This window comes from Schistocerca nitens, chromosome 2, assembly GCF_023898315.1.
Source record: "Schistocerca nitens isolate TAMUIC-IGC-003100 chromosome 2, iqSchNite1.1, whole genome shotgun sequence".
Taxonomy (NCBI): Eukaryota; Metazoa; Arthropoda; class Insecta; order Orthoptera; family Acrididae; genus Schistocerca; species Schistocerca nitens.
In genome coordinates, this window is record NC_064615.1 from 1,113,223,255 (window position 1) to 1,113,244,372 (window position 21,118).

A 21,118-nucleotide genomic window follows, 5' to 3' on the forward strand; every position below is an offset into this window, starting at 1 on the left:
CACACGGCGCGGCACTGGTCAGGAAGCACCGCCAGCAAACCTGCTAGTCTCACTCAGCAGTCCAACTGCTGCGAAAGCGAGTGTCGTCGTAATCAGTAGTAAAGATGCTGAAATGCAGTTTAAGTGGCTAAACCCCAATGATGCCCAGAGCGTCCCAATCAGTTAATGCACAACATTTTTGAATTTATTAACTCCATTTGTAACGCCAGAAATGCATATCTTCCTATTTCCATCTATTGTACTATAATATTTTTTCCTTGTTTTGTTACCTGAATATATGACATTTCTGTGCCTTTATATATTGTAATTGTTTTACTATATATATATATATATATATATATATATATATATATATATATATATATATATATGTCGATGTATTTGTTTCGTAAATATTATTTGTATTTTTACGCTGGGTCTTGCCTAGGGAAAACTGCTATCGAACGATTACATCGATAGGTCGTGTGAAGAATCAAAGTGTGTAGGATCTTTGGTAGTGTGAAGTACAGGCGTCTAAAGCTAGCGAAATGAGGGATGCTCAACTACCGGACTTACCGATAGATGGCTCTACCAGCTGATTACTGTCGTCTGTATTGACCGCCATATTCGAATTTGGCAAGAAGTTTCTCTCGGTCTGTACGGTGTATAAGGAATTAAGTATTATCGAAATGGTGATTTCTTGTTCCGCTTTCAATTGTACGAAGCGATGGAGTAAGGAAAGTGACTTACCATTTCACAGGTAATAGGACTACCGATACAATACGATAAAAATACAGACTTAGTGCGTTTGCTAATGCGATGTTTTTGAACAGGTTTCTCCTAAAGCACCCAGAGCTGCTAAAGAAGTGTATTACTTCCGTGAAGCGGAAAGGTTTTAATCCTACGTCTTGCAGTTCTCTTTGCGGAAACCATTTGCGACAAGATGATTACGTAGTGAGCCCTAGAACGTGGAAGAAACGTCTCAAACCCGAAGCAGTGCCATCAGTTTTTGACTTTCCGGCTCATTTGATACCACCAAATAAACAGCGACGATGACATGTTGTTAGGATTTTGAGTGACAACGAATGCTTCTCCATTTGAGGTAGCTAATTAATTTCCTTGCTATGTGTGTGCTTTTTACTTTTGTGAATTTATTTCGTACGAACACAAATGAGCTACATAGGTCTAAGCAATGTTGTAATACAGGTCCATATTTTTGTTTTTAGCGTTCTGTCATAGAATCTGTGCTCGATTTGCCAGCTGCAGAACCTACTGATTGCGTGGAGAATGTTGTCAATGAGAATTCTTCCGTGGAAAGCATGTCCCAATTATCCAATGCAGAAGCTGCGAATTGTGTCAAAAACGTTAGTATAAGGATGATTTCACACGCCCAAAGTTTTCCTATAATATTTTTTCATCAAGCCTTGAGATATTTCAATCATATATAACGAAATTATTTCTTTGTTTCAGAGTGCAGTTGGTTCTTCAGTAATTGATTGTGGTATACAGTCGAAAGTAGAAATGGAAGACAAGGCGACCGAAACTTGCAATTTTTTCTCAGACATCGTGCACGAATTAAAACGTAAACTGTAGTGCGTCTGTGAAAAACTTCGAAGAAGAGAGAAGAAAGTATGTTCCATGGATGACATCATAAGTTCATTGAAGGAGAATGGGCATCTTCCTAAGAAGTTACATAATTTCCTCAATCATCAGAAAGGAACACAAGTGGAATTAGTGTGCAATTTAGTGAACAACTCTCTCTCGTCAAAGGGTAATAGATACACAACAAATGTGAAAATGTTTGTGATGACTGTGTACTTTTATTCACCAGCAGCATGTGATTACCTGCAAAAATTAATGCCTCTGCCCCATAAATCATTGATTTCCAAATGGATGGCAAGTGTAGACTATGAACCTGGCTTCTTAAAAGATTTTTTTAAGTACATTGATTTGAACCCAATTGTAAGGGACCAGTTCAGCGATTCATGTCTAATTGTAGACAGTATGGCAATTAGGAAGCAAGTAGTTTGGGACCGAGGAACTAAGCAATACACAGTTTTTTTTTAGACTCTGGTGGGGAAGTTTCTCAGTCAAAAGAAGTAATAGAGGCATCTAAGGCTCTGACTTTCATGCTTGGCTCTATTAAAGGCAAATTTAAATGCCCGATTGCATATTTCTTTATCAACGGTGTACAGGCAAATAATCAGGCCACACTGATAAAATCTGCTTTGAGAGGCTGCATAGTTCTGGCATTAGGGTTTGGTGTGTTACATGTGATGGCTGCAAGGTAAATATAAGCACTTGGCTGTACTTTAAATTTTTCCAAGGGTGATTTTAAAAGCCACTTTCCTCATCCTGAGGAAAAATACAATGTTTATTGTATCTTTGAGATGTGTCATATGATTAAGTTAGCCATAAATGCTGTAGCAGAAGTATCTATCGAGTCTCCAACTGGCATTATTAGATGGCATTTCATTGAGCAATTGAAGAAGGTACAACAAGAAGAAGGTATGACATTTGCCAACAAACTATCAGAGCAACATATAAGTTATGTAAATAGAAAAATTAATGTTTCATTAGCTACACAGACTTTGAATTCTAGTGTGGCAGATAGTATAGAGTTTTTGAGGAGGATTGGTGAACCAAATTTTAAAGGAAGTGAAGCAACAGTAGAATTTTTGTATTATATTGATAGGATTTTTGACATTCTGAACTCCAGAAATCCATTAGGTAAAGGGTATAAGAGCCCCCTGAGACTTGACAACTAATCTTATTGGCTTGGTATTTTCAGACACTAAAAATTATATCAAAAGCTTAAAAATTATTGGTGTTCCGTTGCTGCTCCATGCAAGAAGTACTTTTGCTTTTGGGATAATTTTCGATATGCAATCAGTCGGGCACATAGCTCTGTCAAGTATGCTTCGTGTCGAATCTCCTCTGAAGTATTTGCTGACATATAAACTGTCACAAGATCACATAGGGCTTTTTTTTTCCTGCTTTCGGCCCAGAGGTGGTTGGAACAACAATCCAAATGCATACCAGTTCAAATGTGCCATGAGAAAGTTTCTCTTGGGTAACAGTGTCACTGTAATGAATGAGAATTGATCAAATTTTAATGTGTGTTGTGTGCCACCTGTTTATGATTTTCATGCAAGAAAGCATGTAGTAGAAAGTGATGAAAGTGTTGCAGAAGATGAAATAGAGAAGTGGTGTGCACTTCTTGATGATAAGATTAAGTTCTCATTTTACAAGCAAAACATAGTCTATTATATTGCAGGATATGTGTCATTGCGCTTGTCAAGGCAGATCACATGCAAAGACTGTCTTCACATACTGAAGCCACCAGTAGTTAAATCTGCATTAGAATGTGATGCTCTCTATGCTTTTCCCAATATGGCCAGTAAAAATGCATTTGTAAATTTTGTTAACCGGGGAGAACTGGTTAAAACAAATGGCTGTGTATACTCTGTTGTAGAATACTCAGATAAACTGTTTCAGATGTTTGTGATTGCTGGGGATATGCGACGGAAATATATATAGGCCAAGATTTTGCATTCTGTTAAAAATAATTTTGTAGATTACCCATTTCCTGCTCTTGGTCATGATTACCGTTATGAAATTGGGACTGAGGACTTACATCAGACTCAACTTGTTTGTAAGATTGCATCCCTGTACTCCTGCATACGCTTAAAAACATATGGGAAAAAATGTCTGCTGAGAAAATTTTAAACAACAAATCAAGTATAAGGCAGAAGTTAAATAAACTCATATTGTTTAATCATGTATAGTGCGCAAATTGGAAAAGATTATGTAATGGAACATTCCATGCAGACGGGTGTGACATTTTGACAGCTTTTTTAAAACTTTGTCCATAGATTTGTTGTTGTGTAATGATGAACTTCAAAGGACGAATCACATTGAAGTAAAATTAACTCTTTACGTCCTGTGTAGATATTGTAACAAAATTGTAATTGTTTATTATATAAGCTTATTTTAAGATGTTTGGTGTTACAAAATATGCACTTGCATTAAAAACAGGTGATTTGTGTGAAATTAATGGAAAAAAAAGTTCTGAGACTTATTTGACAGATGGCTTTCAGTGTGAGAAAATATTTCCCTCAATAACCATGTTAACTTGAATTTGATCTAATGGAGTATGCAGTGGCCCTATGTTTCAAACAGTAATGTTTGTGGATACTCTGCAACGTAAGAGCAATAAAATTGTTACTCTGTCAATTCTTGTTTTAATACTTCCTAGAATGAACACAATGTTCCAATTGATCATAAGCATTCTTTTTACTTTAGAACCATTCTAGAATAAGGGAGCCTGAGTCAGGTGAAACCTAATTCTCTGAATTTTGTCTTTATTTTGCTAGGAGGTCTTTCTATTATATTTTCCTGTGTTGGAGGGGGGGGGAGATAATGCAAATAGAATTATCTTTCTAGCACTACAAAGTACAGAATACAGTGATTGCAGTTGCACTTGGCAATCTAGGAAATTTCAGTACTTGTTACATGCCTAATTTTCATCATTTACCTTAATTATATGGTTGCACTTTTTGCTGATTTGAACTGTGTACTAAATGTTAAAAATATTTTGTTTGGTCATAGTAATAAAAGCATTTCATTTTGTTAGTTCATATGTCCCACGTGGAACTGAAATTATGACGACAAAGGAAGGAATTAACATTAAGGAATCTTACTTCACAGAAATTATGTAACAATGGTTACACTTTTTGCTAGTTAACGTTAACATAAACCATTTAGTTTTCCATTAAGAGTGAAAGCAGTTGCACGAGTCACGTGTAGAACAAAGTTACCCATAGGGAACTAAAGTATTTTACGTTTGAGTTGTTGCAGGCCCAAAGTATTGTGCTCTTCATATTTCTATTTAAAAAAGTTTGTAACTCAAATTACCAGACAATTTGGAATCTGTACATACATGTGTGTAGCAAAGTACTTTTCATGTGCCATGTGGAATCTTTAATTTTCTGGTTTAAATATAATTTATTTCATGAATTACCTTTAATACCGACAATGTCTGAATGCATTATTTACCATTTAGAAGAAGCAATATTAGTGTACAGGATAACAAACCTCATGAAAAATGGGAGAGATTGTTCTGTAGAGAACTTGGAATGGCTCTCTATCAATAGCAGGTAAAAAGAAGGCTTCTATTAAATGTTCAAAGAAACCAGTCAACACCTCTTAATTATACAGTAATAAAACAATTTACTTTTTTCAGAATTTCTGGTAAGTATTAAAAGTGTGAAGATCTATTCAATTAGTATTTGCTTTACCAATAACCTGTAGTAAAAGCACACATAGAAGCATGTAATTATGGGAGTAAAGAGTTATGTTAAAATTAAAGATACTGACTGGTATTACTTGCTCACAGAACATTGTAGTTGCTGTACAGTTAATGCTGTAAGTGGTGTACCCAATGTGATTCCTGGAGGATATAATATTCTGTTATCCTATGGGAGTGCACTGGTACCACACCTATTGAAAATAAGTTTTGCTGTGGAATAGTTGTATCAGACGTCTGTACCAGAAAACAAATCTCCACTGTGACACCCTTATGTTCTTGGTATGCTATTAGCTATTTATTACAGGAATACTCAAAACATGGAGGAGGGAGAGGGGAGAGAGAGAGAGAGAGAGAGAGAGAGAGAGAGAGAATGTAGAGAATGTTACTCTCTTTCCAGATACTGTTCTATTTCTTCAAACCAATAATGAATTTCTCAGGTTATTACATATTATTTACTGTACATTGTCCAGCAATACTTCTGTTGTTACCGGATAGTTTGTAATTTGGCACTACCTTTGTGCCACTGGTATTGGCTAGTGTACTTTTGCAGATAAGAAACTCGGCTGGACTAGAATGTCCTGTCAGTATAGAACAAATTCAGACAATATGGAACTTTTTACACTAAATTTGCAATATAATGACACCCTTGTCTCACACAGATTGTAGCAGCCATTGGGGTGCCTGTCTGGCCAGCTTCTGCAGCTTTCGCTTTCAGGTTTGGTGTTTGCTTGGGCCCTATACCGACAACCAGTCATTCCAGTGACAGACACCATCTCAAAGACTGGAACCAAGATTCACAGAAATAAAATTCCATGGTTATAATTCATAGTGTAATTAATTTTGCTCACTCACATGTTTTGAATTCCATTTTAAAATAAAACCATGGTACCAGTCATTGTTTGGGTGTCAGACTGGAAAATTGGTTTTAAGACACCCCAACCATAAAATTAACAGCTGTGATCGATGTTATTTTCAGCAAGTTCCTTCACTTCCTACATCATCATGGATCAGTCCAATATAATATTAGTACTAGACTTAACTTCCAAATGATACAATTCATGCATTTAAGTGACGCCTTAACGTTGGCCTTTGTGTTTGTCTCATTTAAATGTATTTCTTGTCTCGTATCAAAGACTGAAGCACTGTCAAAAACTGGTGCTTCTACTTTATCAAGTAGTTAAAATACACCAATCACGTACAGCAGTTAATAAAATCATGGCATTTAAATTTCTGATCAAAGAGAGAGCCAAATTCGTAAGTGCATGTTGCAATTACAGTGTCAGCATATATGTAGATCGGTAATGCATCACTTCAGATAAAGAAAATAATAAATTTTTACGTTTATACGTAAGTAATACTTTGACAGTTCAGTTGTAATTTCTGTTGTCAGTAAAAATACCCCTAAGCAAACGCAAACGATGTCAACTTTTTATTTGAAGAGACGTCTTCACTGTTTTGCACACTAGATTTTTCGAATTATACCTGTAGTTAATAGCTTTGGCAAGTAAGGTAATTTGTTGACCTCCATTGAATCTTAAATAGTGTTTTAAAACGGGCAAATAAGTAAAGCACTCATAAAATTAATAGTAAATGATTTATAGGGCAGCTTGTCAAACTTCCAAAACACACTCGAATTTAGGAATTTCATAGCAGAACTGTCACTGTTTTTTCTCGCTAGATTAGAGACACTTCATTATGTTGATGTGTAGATATCTAGAACATCCAATATAAAAGACTTATGAGGGCGCAGAACGAAAAACATTTTCATCCGTGTTTTGACACTTTGTTTCTTGCCAAATTCAGATATGGCGGACACCAGTGATCTCTGGCGGACACTCAACGATATGAACTTTGGCCGGCACGCGCTAGAGCCATCTATCGGTAGTTGAGCATCCCTCATTTCGCTAGCTTTAGACGCCTGTGTGTGAAGTCTGCCGCGTGGAGCGCGGGCAGAAGGGGAGTCTGGCTGGAGTAGCGAGTGGAGCAGGTGTGTTGTGTGACGCTCCCGCGAGTTGCCGCGCTTTCGGGGTTTAGCAGCATGTAATTGCGCTCGACTTGCGATGATAGTTTCTGACATGGTGTCGCGGACGGGAAGCATTAGCTGGCGCACATCAAGAGCCCGTTTCGCCTGGTGACCGTGTCGAGAAGAAGGCGCGCCAGCATCCAGCTTCTGCAACAGCGACGGCCGACAATGAGTGACTGTCGCCACCTCCTCGATCGACGGCTTCAAACCTTCAATGAACCAACAAGGAAGACTAAAAGCACGTAAAGTTTCAGAACTGTATGGCAGACCTCAGCTTTTCAAATTGTTCCATTTGCCTCGCAAAATTACAGCAACTTAGCATGAACCTTTGTTGCTCATTGTCCCAATTGCATTGCCAAGCAGGGTCCCTTCCTTTTCCGAAATGAACCAGACTGTCGTTGAAATTCAAACGCCAGCATTAAAATAATATAATTAGATTTCACTGCTTTAATTTCAAAGTTCAGTTAAAGTATTCATAGCTGGCTACAATATTTAGATTACACGAGCACAAATTAAGAGTGCGAGTTTTGTTAGCATATTTTAGCTTTCCTGTGACTGCAGCTCAGCTTGGTACGTACTAAATTTTACTATTGTTAATTGTTGAGAATCATTTAATTCAAGTTCAAAGTTAAATCTCTTGTTTCTAAATTGCGTAGAGTCAAGTTGCTTTTGAAATGATTGTTGAGGTAGTCCAAGACTAACCGCAGTTTACTGGATTTCGATGTGCTTCAGAAAGAAAGCTCACTATTAACTTCAGTCACTAAATTAACTTTCGATTTTCCGGTTTTATTAATTCTTTTGCTAAATTAAGTCAGAGTGTAGTGAAATTTATTACTTCTGACAAACTTTCAGTTTTCACACTGCACATGTCAACCTTCAGTTGCCACGCTTCTAGTGCTAATTATATGTGTAATAACCTTTTCTTTTCAGTTACTATAGTAATTGTCCTTAGAACTGGCGACCGTAATTTCCCCCAAATCTCAAATATCTAATTACCGCTAGTTGATTGTTAATGTAACGGCTGCACATTTACTTTCTTTATTAACTTTACCCCTATTTCAAAATTAATTTCCACCAGTTTCATTAGCATTTTTCCTTTCACTTAGATGTAACCCTTTCCTCCCTCTTTACCGACAGGTTAACTTCGGTGACGATTGCTTTTTTCCAAATTTCCATTAGGTACACGCGGTTTCATTTTTCACTGTCTTTAAGGTCGATAAGTGAGGGGGAGGTTACACGTGGCGACCTGGTGACAGGACAATCTTCAGATTTGAGGTTGTTCTGGACACGAATTTTGTATTGTGCAAATCTCGTAACAAAGTACTGGTTTCCAAACGGTCGATACGTCAGCGACAATATTAGTGTGAGGAATCCTAATTAGATTTGAGATTTGGCATTTATATTGAAAATTATTAAAATGAGTGAAGGCAACAATTACCAAAATTTGGTAGGCTTGGATAAGGAACAATTGGTCGAACAGTGGGAAACGCGGACCGCGGTACCCATTGTTCAGGGTCAGGCGGCTAGCATGAAAGACGCGACCGCCGAAACGCAACAAAGAGCAGAAATGGAATTCCACACTTTAGAAAATGTTTCGGAGTCAGAAGTGAAAATCAAATGTGAATCCCTTGATGACGAATCGGGGGGACAATTAAAGAGGAAGCCGCTACGGAAGTAAAACCGGTAGTTTCCGGGAATTTAACTGATTTATTGAATGTTTTGATTAACTAAATCAAGAGTCAATCGGCCAAGCAAGAAGCTCAGTCTGAAAAAATTGAACGAAAGCTAGACAGTCACAACAAAGCTATTAATGTTGTTAACAACAATGTTGGAGTTGTTAACACAAAAGTTGATAAAATCAAAGAAGATATAGTTGTGATTAATACCGAAATTGGTAATCTTAAACAGGAAATGATAGGCGTTCAGGCGGAAATTGCGAGCATAAATACTCGTTTTTATTCCGAAATTAGCAGAATCGAGAAAAGTGTAGGGGAATCAGTTGCTCCGATCATCGAGAATAAGGTGACGGAACAAATTCAATTAGTGAAAAAAGAGGATCAAAAGAAGGTGGAAACTTTAAAGGCTTTAGTATCCGAAGTAGATACCAAAGTGACGAAGCAGGCTAACACCTGCGAAGAGAAAAAAAGGGAAGTAGAAACGTTTGCGACAACCACTTGCCAAGTAATTACGAGAGTGTCGGAATTAGAAAAGAAAACTGACGAAAAACAAAGCTATGTGCCAATCTATGCACATAGTTCGGAATTGACGAAAGAGGAGCGGTTCGACCCCTTGAAAAAAGGCGGTATACACGCGACGGATTTCATTAAGAATTGTGAAAGAGTTTTACCCAGATCATGGACTAATGAGAGAAAAATTAATGCGATTATTGATGTGTTGGCTGGTGATGCCAAGCGTTGGGGCTTAAACCTCAACATTACGAACCTGACTTTTGACGAATTTAAAAATTTGTTTCTGGCTGAATACTGGTCAGAGCAAAAACAGCAAAGTGTCTGGCGCGAATTTGTCGTATCGAGGCCTTTCGATGCAAATTCTCGCGGTTCGATGAAGGAGTTTTGTGAGGGCTGGATCCGCAAGTTGGAATATTTGCGTGATCGCCGCACGGAATCCGAAATAGTCTGGGAACTCTACAAAAAGCTTCCAGATGATACAAAACGCTACTTAGGAAGCAATTACAGGACAATAAATGATTTCCTGGAAAGAGTGGAGGACGAGGACAATTGGCGCAATAATCGCGACAGTGGTAGAGGCCGTGGTAACAACAACGGGTACCACAGCAACCACAACAACGATAACCATGGTAATAATGCATACCGCAACCATGACAGCAATAACAATAATGGTTCGGACCGTAATAATAATCGGTACAATGCAAATAATAACAGGAATGACGGAAACCAGTATCGTACTAACGCGATACGGGCTTCACAGAATAGTTATAACGCCAGAGGGTGTGATCAGCCGCCTCAGCAGCATCCGGGGACCGTATCTGCTGGGACGAGACAGGGAAACCATTAGCCGCGCCGGTGAGGGGCCGACCGGGCGTGGAGAAATTTTGGCGGCCCAATAACAGGAGAAAACCCAGGTGTCGTCGTTATGAAAATTCCGTGTGGAATAATCAACGGCGGGAGAGTGTGCCAGTGTTAGGAGAAAGGAGTGCGCCCACAAGTAGTAGATCAGCTGTATACACGGCAGTAGGAAGTACATTCACTGTCAGTGAGAACAATTTAAGTAGTGTTCCGGAAATCGATTATAAAGTGGCAGCTGTAATACCCACAGCGGAACTGGAGATTGAGTTTAAGAATGATTCGCAAGTGTTGAGAGAAGATCAGATGTCGGATAAAACGTCCGTCATCGAGCGAGGGGATGCAGAGAGGGATGAGGTCTGGTTAAGGCAGTTCGGTCGCTTATACGACGAACTAAGAGATTATAGGGGTCTGTATGGGAGAAGCGTTTATGGGGAGCGCGGGCAGGATTTGCCGCGTCTCGTCCCGCAGGAAGATAGTGTTTGTGAAATGATAGAAAGTTCTGGCCCTAACCGGCAGGCTTTACCAGAAATAGTTGATGTTAATGGGGAGCACGAGCAAGATTCGTCGTGTTTCGTCCCGCAGGGGTTGGATGTTGAAGTAGTAACGGAAAGTTCTGGCCCTAACCGGCAGACTTTACCGAAAGTTGTAGTGGTAGAAGTAGCCGACCCATCCGACGCAAAACTCCAGTTTAAACATTGCGAAAGTATTGAGGAGAGAGATTACGAGAAGTTTAGTGATAGCCGGACACGATTGGTAGAAAAGCATGTGGATTACAGCGTGTATGAGGTTAGAGCTGACATTATACGGTCAGACGATGGCAGTGTGGGTTGCGCAGATCCAGAGGAAGTAATTGCAGATACTACTGGGCACATTCCTCCAGGTAGATTGGCAGATGAGATCGATCTGACCAAAGAGGAATCAACGAAGGTGACAATTAGTGAATCGATAGCAAAGCAACACTCACTAGTTGACGAGTTACAGGATAAGGTTTCGGTATTGGAGGCGAAGCTACAGACTAAGCCTTAGGACAAACGTGTTGAAATTAAAACTGTATGTGAACAGAGGCTGAAGAAGCCGCCAGATAAACCGGATTTAGGATCAATGGCGGATGGTTTTTTCTGGAATGACCTGGATATAGACGAGGATTTATTGTGGGAAAATAAAGAAACAGTCGAGGATAAATGTAGACACATAGTAGTGTCTGTTAATATGCACGACCTACAACTAAACGCGTTGATTGACACCGGTGCAGAATTGAGTGCTGTATCTGGGAAAATATTTAAGTTGCTGAAAGACAGACCTGGCATCGTAGTTATGCCAGTAACAGGAGTGAAAATTATCGGTGCTACTGGGAAGGCCAGTAAACCGGTCACAAAACAGATTTTTGTCAACTTCGAGATATGTGGGGCACGATTTGAACAAGAGTTTGTCGTCGTGCCAGACTTAACTACGGAAGTAATTATCGGGTTAGATTGGCTATTAAAGTACCGTGCAGTGATTAATTGCGAAAGCAAAACTTTGACATGTACGTCACAAGATAAAACAATAGTAGTTAGTTTTGACGAGGCAGGAGACGGTGTGCATAGGCAATACCAGCCTATACACATTGTTAACTGGCCGGGTGGTATTGACGTAGGTATGAATTTGAACTGCCGTAACGTGAGGAATCTCGGCATTGACAAAAGTGTAGAAAGTGAATTGGAAGAGGTAATCAAATTTCCTCCACGGATTGACATTAGTATTGGTGTGAAAAAAGATCGTTTGCGAGAAGTAATGAAGCTAAAAGCTGATGCTCGCATAGGTCGTCATGACGCTAAAGCGCGTTTTGCTAAGTTTGCAACCGGAAACTTAGTACTTGTAAAAGCTCATGAGAAATCGAGCGAGATAGACAATGAAATCTCTAAATTTAAGTTTGTTTATAATGGACCATATAAAGTCATTGGTATACCTCACACAAATGCTTATTGCTTGGAGTATCCAAGCTCTGGAAAACGATTAGGTATACGGAATATTGTAGACTTGAAATTGTACCAACCTAGAATTGATTAATACCACAGAATGGGTAATTTGTACAGTATGTGAATATAGAGTGTAACATTTAAACGATTTGCTAGATTGTCATGCATTTGCCTGACCAAGAGGACATTAAAGAAGTAATTAACTTGTACTAAATGATTTAACAGAGAGTGATTATTTATCAATTGAAAAATCCAAGCTGCTAGTTTAAGTTTTCAGCTGAGTCACAGTAGCTTAAGTAATGTAAATATGATTTTGTAACTAGCTGTAAGATTTTATGAATATGTGTTTTACTAGTCGTTGCCGATGTACTTAGACGCTGTTTTAAGTTTCAGGCTAGTACATGCGTGTGATGATGGACAGTGTTGAGTTATCCACTGTGATAGTGTTAATGGACTCCTTGAGATTACTCGGGAGCGAGTTTTTCCCAAAGAATTCAGTGAAGCGGACGTTCTGGAAATGCCGTTACACAGGCGAGTGAGATCAAGCGTGCCGCACAGGCGGGCGCAACAATACTGACGAGGCGGAGCCGCTGTCGGCTCTTGTGCCGCCGTAGGCTCTCCGTGGCGCTCTCGGCATTCTTTGTACTTGCGGGTACGAAAGGCGGAATAGTTTTTCTTCCCGGACAGCTGATGTGAAAGAATTCTGCTGCCAATATTTATGTTTTTTTCGATCTACTGAATATTATTTTCTTGTTTAGCGTTAGGTGGAATCTCATGACGAGATAATAATTATGAAAAGGTTATATAAAATGTGTATTCTATGTCATTAATAATTAATTTGCGTATTTTGATCTATCTGTCTTTATGACCATGTACTCTGATTGATTTTGTAAATAGTGTTCCATTTCTTGATAGTGTTACGAATTTTAATGATTTTGAAGTAGCTAAACCATTTTCTATGCTTTCTATGAATTTTAATATGTTGTCAACCTGTTTTATTTTGTGCAAGATGACAGAGTGGAATAAGGTTAGGACTGTCTCCACTCAATTTTTATGGTCTAAAAATTGATTTATGCTTAATTAGACGAATGCTAAATTTTGATGATGTTTTGAGCATATGCATTTCCGCTGTTTATTTTTTTGGGACATTTTCTGGGTCTGTTTAGGTTACACGAACATCCTCAGACAATGTGGGGCACGTGTCACGCCGGAAATGCATATCCTCCTATTACCATCTATTGTACTATAATTTTTTTCCTTGTTTTGTTACCTGAATATATGACATTTCTGTGCCTTTATATATTGTAATTGTTTTACTATTTGTATATATATATATATATATATATATATATATATATATATATATATATATATATGCATTTATGTCGATGTATTTGTTTCGTAAATATTATTTGTACACTCCTGGAAATTGAAATAAGAACACCGTGAATTCATTGTCCCAGGAAGGGGAAACTTTATTGACACATTCCTGGGGTCAGATACATCACATGATCACACTGACAGAACCACAGTCACATAGACACAGGCAACAGAGCATGCACAATGTCGGCACTAGTACAGTGTATATCCACCTTTCGCAGCAATGCAGGCTGCTATTCTCCCATGGAGACGATCGTAGAGATGCTGGATGTAGTCCTGTGGAACGGCTTGCCATGCCATTTCCACCTGGCGCCTCAGTTGGACCAGCGTTCGTGCTGGACGTGCAGACCGCGTGAGACGACGCTTCATCCAGTCCCAAACATGCTCAATGGGGGACAGATCCGGAGATCTTGCTGGCCAGGGTAGTTGACTTACACCTTCTAGAGCACGTTGGGTGGCACGGGATACATGCGGACGTGCATTGTCCTGTTGGAACAGCAAGTTCCCTTGCCGGTCTAGGAATGGTAGAACGATGGGTTCGATGACGGTTTGGATGTACCGTGCACTATTCTGTGTCCCCTCGACGATCACCAGTGGTGTACGGCCAGTGTAGGAGATCGCTCCCCACACCATGATGCCGGGTGTTGGCCCTGTGTGCCTCGGTCGTATGCAGTCCTGATTGTGGCGCTCACCTGCACGGCGCCAAACACGCATACGACCATCATTGGCACCAAGGCAGAAGCGACTCTCATTGCTGAAGACGACACATCTCCATTCGTCCCTCCATTCACGCCTGTCGCGACACCACTGGAGGCGGGCTGCACGATGTTGGGGCGTGAGCGGAAGACGGCCTAACGGTGTGCGGGACCGTAGCCCAGCTTCATGGAGACGGTTGCGAATGGTCCTCGCCGATACCCCAGGAGCAACAGTGTCCCTAATTTGCTGGGAAGTGGCGGTGCGGTCCCCTACGGCAATGCGTAGGATCCTACGGTCTTGGCGTGCATCCGTGCGTCGCTGCGGTCCGGTCCCAGGTCAACGGGCACGTGCACCTTCCGCCGACCACTGGCGACAACATCGATGTACTGTGGAGACCTCACGCCCCACGTGTTGAGCAATTCGGCGGTACGTCCACCCGGCCTCCCGCATGCCCACTATACGCCCTCGCTCAAAGTCCGTCAACTGCACATACGGTTCACGTCCACGCTGTCGCGGCATGCTACCAGTGTTAAAGACTGCGATGGAGCTCCGTATGCCACGGCAAACTGGCTGACACTGACGGCGGCGGTGCACAAATGCTGCGCAGCTAGCGCCATTCGACGGCCAACACCGCGGTTGCTGGTGTGTCCGCTGTGTCGTGCGTGTGATCATTGCTTGTACAGCCCTCTCGCAGTGTCCGGAGCAAGTATGGTGAGTCTGACACACCGGTGTCAATGTGTTCTTTTTTCCATTTCCAGGAGTGTATTTTTACGCTGGGTCTTGCCTAGGGAAAACTGCTATCGAACGATTACATCGATAGGTCGTGTGAAGAATCAAAGTGTGTAGGATCTTTGGTAGTGTGAAGTCTGCCGCGTGGAGCGCGGGCAGAGGGGGAGTCTGGCTGGAGTAGCGAGTGGAGCAGGTGTGTTGTGTGACGCTCCCGCGAGTTGCCGCGCTTTCGGGGTTTAGCAGCATGTAATTGCGCTCGACTTGCGATGATAGTTTCTGACATGGTGTCGCGGACGGGAAGCATTAGCTGGCGCACATCAAGAGCCCGTTTCGCCTGGTGACCGTGTCGAGAAGAAGGCGCGCCAGCATCCAGCTTCTGCAACAGCGACGGCCGACAATGAGTGACTGTCGCCACCTCCTCGATCGACGGCTTCAAACCTTCAATGAACCAACAAGGAAGACTAAAAGCACGTAAAGTTTCAGAACTGTATGGCAGACCTCAGCTTTTCAAATTGTTCCATTTGCCTCGCAAAATTACAGCAACTTAGCATGAACCTTTGTTGCTCATTGTCCCAATTGCATTGCCAAGCAGGGTCCCTTCCTTTTCCGAAATGAACCAGACTGTCGTTGAAATTCAAACGCCAGCATTAAAATAATATAATTAGATTTCACTGCTTTAATTTCAAAGTTCAGTTAAAGTATTCATAGCTGGCTACAATATTTAGATTACACGAGCACAAATTAAGAGTGCGAGTTTTGTTAGCATATTTTAGCTTTCCTGTGACTGCAGCTCAGCTTGGTACGTACTAAATTTTACTATTGTTAATTGTTGAGAATCATTTAATTCAAGTTCAAAGTTAAATCTCTTGTTTCTAAATTGCGTAGAGTCAAGTTGCTTTTGAAATGATTGTTGAGGTAGTCCAAGACTAACCGCAGTTTACTGGATTTCGATGTGCTTCAGAAAGAAAGCTCACTATTAACTTCAGTCACTAAATTAACTTTCGATTTTCCGGTTTTATTAATTCTTTTGCTAAATTAAGTCAGAGTGTAGTGAAATTTATTACTTCTGACAAACTTTCAGTTTTCACACTGCACATGTCAACCTTCAGTTGCCACGCTTCTAGTGCTAATTATATGTGTAATAACCTTTTCTTTTCAGTTACTATAGTAATTGTCCTTAGGACTGGCGACCGTAATTTCCCCCAAATCTCAAATATCTAATTACCGCTAGTTGATTGTTAATGTAACGGCCGCACATTTACTTTCTTTATTAACTTTACCCCTATTTCAAAATTAATTTCCACCAGTTTCATTAGCATTTTTCCTTTCATTTAGATGTAACCCTTTCCTCCCTCTTTACCGACAGGTTAACTTCGGTGACGATTGCTTTTTTCCAAATTTCCATTAGGTACACGCGGTTTCATTTTTCACTGTCTTTAAGGTCGATAAGTGAGGGGGAGGTTACACATTCTTCAACATAATTCACCACAGACAAGAAAAGGACTTTTAAGATCCATTGAAGGGAATAGATTGTGCCTTGGAAGGAAGTAGTTGTGGAATATAGTCGAATTATATCAGGTATTACTGAGGGAGGTAGATTAGGAAAAGAGGCACTGAGAGTGGTAGAGAAGTTTTGATATTTCAGCTGCAAAAGAACTGACAATTGTAGACATAAGGAGGATATAAAATGGAGGCTAGTTGAAGAAGGGATATACGTCAATATTTAATACAAATGTAAGCGGCAGTAAGTCGTCCATAATGGTATTTGTCTGCAGCATTATATGAAAGTGAAACGGGGACGATAAAGTTCAGATGATAATAGGAAAGAAGTTATTGAAATACGATGCTCCCATTGAGATTAGATGAGTAAAGCAGATAATTAATTGAGAGGTACAACATCAAGTCGAGTCATAAAGAAATATATGGTACAACTTAACTGATGGAAGACATCGTTTGAACGGATGCATTTTTCTATGTCATTGGAGACAGTTAATTTAGAAATGAATGAAATGTCGAGGGCCGAAACTGTAGAGAGTAACCAAGACTTCACTACAGCTAACACATTTAAAACGATCATGCTTGCAATATTTACTAACAGACTTGCAAGCATTGACTAGCATCAAACACAGCAGAAAATTAGTCCTTTGACAGAAAACCGCAACAACAACATCAAGTGAAATATACAATACCACTAGGGGCAGTTGGGCATTCTGGCATAAAGTGGGCATTATTCACCCTAAGTAAACGAACCAGCCACTTCCCTAACTTAATTTAATGGCCCTTACGAAACAAACTGTTCAATTGGCGTTTCATTTAGGCGGTAATTAATGGACAATTACTGTCATGATGATTACCATAATATATAGGCAAAATGGTGATCTCAGTTCACGTTTATTCAGGTGTTCAATACTTTTAGCTTAAAGTTATAACTGTCATTTTTCATTATGGTAATTCATGACCTACAAAAATGATACTCCCAGGTGCTTTTGCAGATTAACAGCACAGAATATTACCCAGGGATATGGCTTACTTTTCGTGAATATTCAGCACGAAATGCTGTTTATGGTTTCGTGGCAGTTTTCTTTTAGAAGATGAACATTTCATTACTGTTTTACCGATTTCCACCACTTTTTATGAAAATACATGTAAATATGGGTTTCGTAGCTATTCTGTGCTACTTTTTAAGAAGATACACGTAAATAAATGTTTCGTGAAAAATTTTACCGAATTTTTAAAGACAACACACGCAAATACGAGTGCCACTGCTATTTTATCGATTTTCAGAACACACACACACACACACACATAAAATACACAGCTCAAAACGTTTAATAACTAACACCACCAACATATGATGCTATTTACAGTTTTTATGCAAATTCTCTCGATTTTTCCCGCAGTATTCAGCAAATGCCTATAATTGCACCGATTTTTGAGACACAATTTAACGACAAAAAAGCACCAGGTCTACCTTTCAATTAAAACAAACTTATGACCTGCACTTTTAGTTATGTGCAATGCAACTATCAACTCTCCTAACACTGTGTGACTATAGTGGACTTAAAAAAATAATTGCTGGATCCTTTCTATAAGAAAAAGATATCTAATTCGTTGATACACCGACAAGGCGAAGCATTAGGACCACCTGTTTAATAGTGTGATGTTCCAGAGAACAAGAGAGATTCTGCTTGGCACAGATTCTACAAGTCCTTGGAATGTTTCCAGAAGTATGTCACACCAGATGTTTATGCACGGGTCAAGCAATACCCACAAATTACGGTTGGTGGTTTACACGCGCACAGGTGGTGCCTGATACTTGTCCCAGTGGGTACAGATCAGGAATGTTTGCTGGCCAAGACATCAGTGTGAGGTCACTATAATGGCCGTCTATCCACTGTAGCACGATTCTGACCTTCCAACGCGGACAATTATCCTGCTGGAAGATGTAATCGCCATAGGGGTAGACTTCAAAAATGAAGAGATGCAGCTGGTCTGCAATAATGTTCACTGAGTTCACTGCAGTCATGATGCCTTGGATTACCGCCATATATCCCATGGAAACTCAACTCAATGTACCCAATAGCATAACTCTGCCATCACCGGCCTGCATCTGTGTGCAGCGCATGTTTCGTGCAGCCATTCTCCAGGATGATGTCGTGTAAGGACCCCAACCATCGACCTGATGTAACAAGAAATGCGATTCCTCCGACAGGCAAAACGTTTCTATTGATCCGCAGTGAAAACCCAGTAACGCTCTACCCACTGCAACCATAACCGACGACGGCGCTGGGTCAACACAGGCACACATAGGGCCGGCCGTTGAGGCCGAGCGGTTCAGTCCAGAACCGCGCTGCCGCTACGATCGCAGGTTCGAATCCTGCCTTTGGCGTTCATGTGTGTGCTGTCCTTAGGTTGGGTTTAAGTAGTTCTAGGTCTAGGGGATTGATGACGTCGGATGTTAAGTCCCATAGTGCTCAAAGCCATTTGAACCATTTCACCACATAGGGGTCATATGCGAAGCTCCGTATACAACAATGGCCTTTGAATGGTGTCATCAGATCTGCCACAGATCACCGCCTATTCTCGATTACACAGCGGAGAATCCTTCGACCTCTATGCTTTGTGATGAGACTTGGTCGTCCAGTACCATACGGCCTAATCGTAACTTCACCATCCTCCAACCACTCTATGCAGCTGCTCACAACAGTAATACGCCAACTGGCGATCAGATTCGCCGTTTCAGAGATTCTCGCTTCCAGCTGCAGTGACACAATAAAGTGGCCTTTGTCTAAACCGGTTATATCAGTGGATATCCGCATTTTTGGCCTGTGTCTTCGCTATAAGGACTGCATCTTTATCCTTACATTCTTTCCTTACTGCGTCATATGGCTGCAGCACCACCAGGAGGCATTCAGTCTCGCTGTGGAGAGTGGTCATAACGCTTTGGTTCATCAATGTATGTTCCACACTTGCACCGCTACCAACAATGTAAGAAAGGAGAGCTATGCACTGTACTAAAGGACGATAACTTTGTGTACTTCGCACAGCTTTTCTATCTCACCACATTACACAACCCAAACAACTTGTCCTGATATCACAGAACCTGTGAGAAGAGGGCTTTCTTTACTTGAAACTGAAAAAAAAGGGATACGACGTATCCTGGTCCGTGTTACATAGCCGTCTGCTGGAGCACAATTACTGTAGTACATGTGGACAGCAGCTTGCTCCCACACATTGACAAACAAAACAGTATGATTATACAGCTCGTGCTGTTTTTGCTGTCAGCTGTGACCCCTACCTCCCCTCTCCCCGATCCCAGTCACCTGACCAGCATCCCTTCAAATTCCCCCCCCCCCTCCCCCCCATCCTTCCCTCCCCCAGTGCAGTTTTCGAGAGTGGACTGACCATGATACCATATTCCATCAAGTGCAGAGTATATCCACGTGGGTTGTGTGTATACATGTAGGGGTAGTTATTTATTTAGAAGCAAACCCAGTTGTTACGTGCTTACCTGACTGTGATACATCCGCAGCTCCCCCCATCGGAGGTTCTAGTCTTCCCTCGGGCATGGGTGTGTGTGTCTTCCTTAGCGTAAGTTAGTTTAAGTTACATTAAGTAGTGTGTAGGCTTAGGGACCGATGACTTCAGCAGTTTGGTCCCTTAAGACCTTACCACAAATATCCAAATTTTCCTACTGAGATACATCGACAAAAAAGTAGCCAACAAGTACAAGCAAGACCAAGTCAGTGTCAATGTTCCCTCCAGCTACAGCACTCATCTTACTGCATCGTAGGCCTCAATGTGAATTATAGTGCCACAGTCTGTAGGTGACGTACCGATGGGATTTGTAGCTTCCAACACTACCACTTCTTTGAGGGCCGGTTACGCCCCTTAAAAAATCCATGCAAATGACAACATCACCTGTGAAGAGCCTACATCTAAAACAAATACGCCGTAAGCCGCTTTACAGTTAATAGCGCATCACACAAGTATTATTTTTTATTCGATTACCGCAAGAATCTGGGATGTAAGGTTAACCAACCTCCACACATACCTTGTTCAGCCCCATGTTTTTGGGAGAGCTACTTCGTCTTCCTCACAAACTATTTTTTTCGTCACATATCTGAATGGAGTAGGCCAACCTATACCATCCTAGCAGCACCTACACCATGCGCTTGCTTCGAAGTTCAGCTATATAGGACGAACAAATGTAGACTCACATGATTGGTAGATAGTGACATTGTGGTACTAAACTGTTGAAACTATGTTAGTGTTCACCAGTAAATATTATTTTAGCATAATAACGAAGGCAACTGTGTGGCCTTGTGTACTGCACTGCAGCCAATCTCTATGAGCAACATCCGTGCACACATATCACGACTGAAGAAAAAGCGTGTACAATGGTAGCCCTATGTACTGGAGCAGGCTGCATGGACGTATTTACATCCCTCCCAATCATCTGTAGTGTGAAATAAAAGTGTGAACGCTTCCATCA

General features: G+C 40.8%; 1 long non-coding RNA gene across 1 annotated transcript; it reads left to right on the forward strand.

Moving 5' to 3' along the window:
* The first annotated feature begins 523 nt into the window (after window positions 1-523).
* LOC126234804 (uncharacterized) lies at window positions 524-1,540 on the forward strand. The gene is made up of 3 exons (XR_007544778.1): window positions 524-1,081; window positions 1,206-1,343; window positions 1,450-1,540. It is a non-coding gene; the product is annotated as an uncharacterized LOC126234804 (long non-coding RNA).
* Window positions 1,541-21,118: the final 19,578 nt, after the last annotated feature.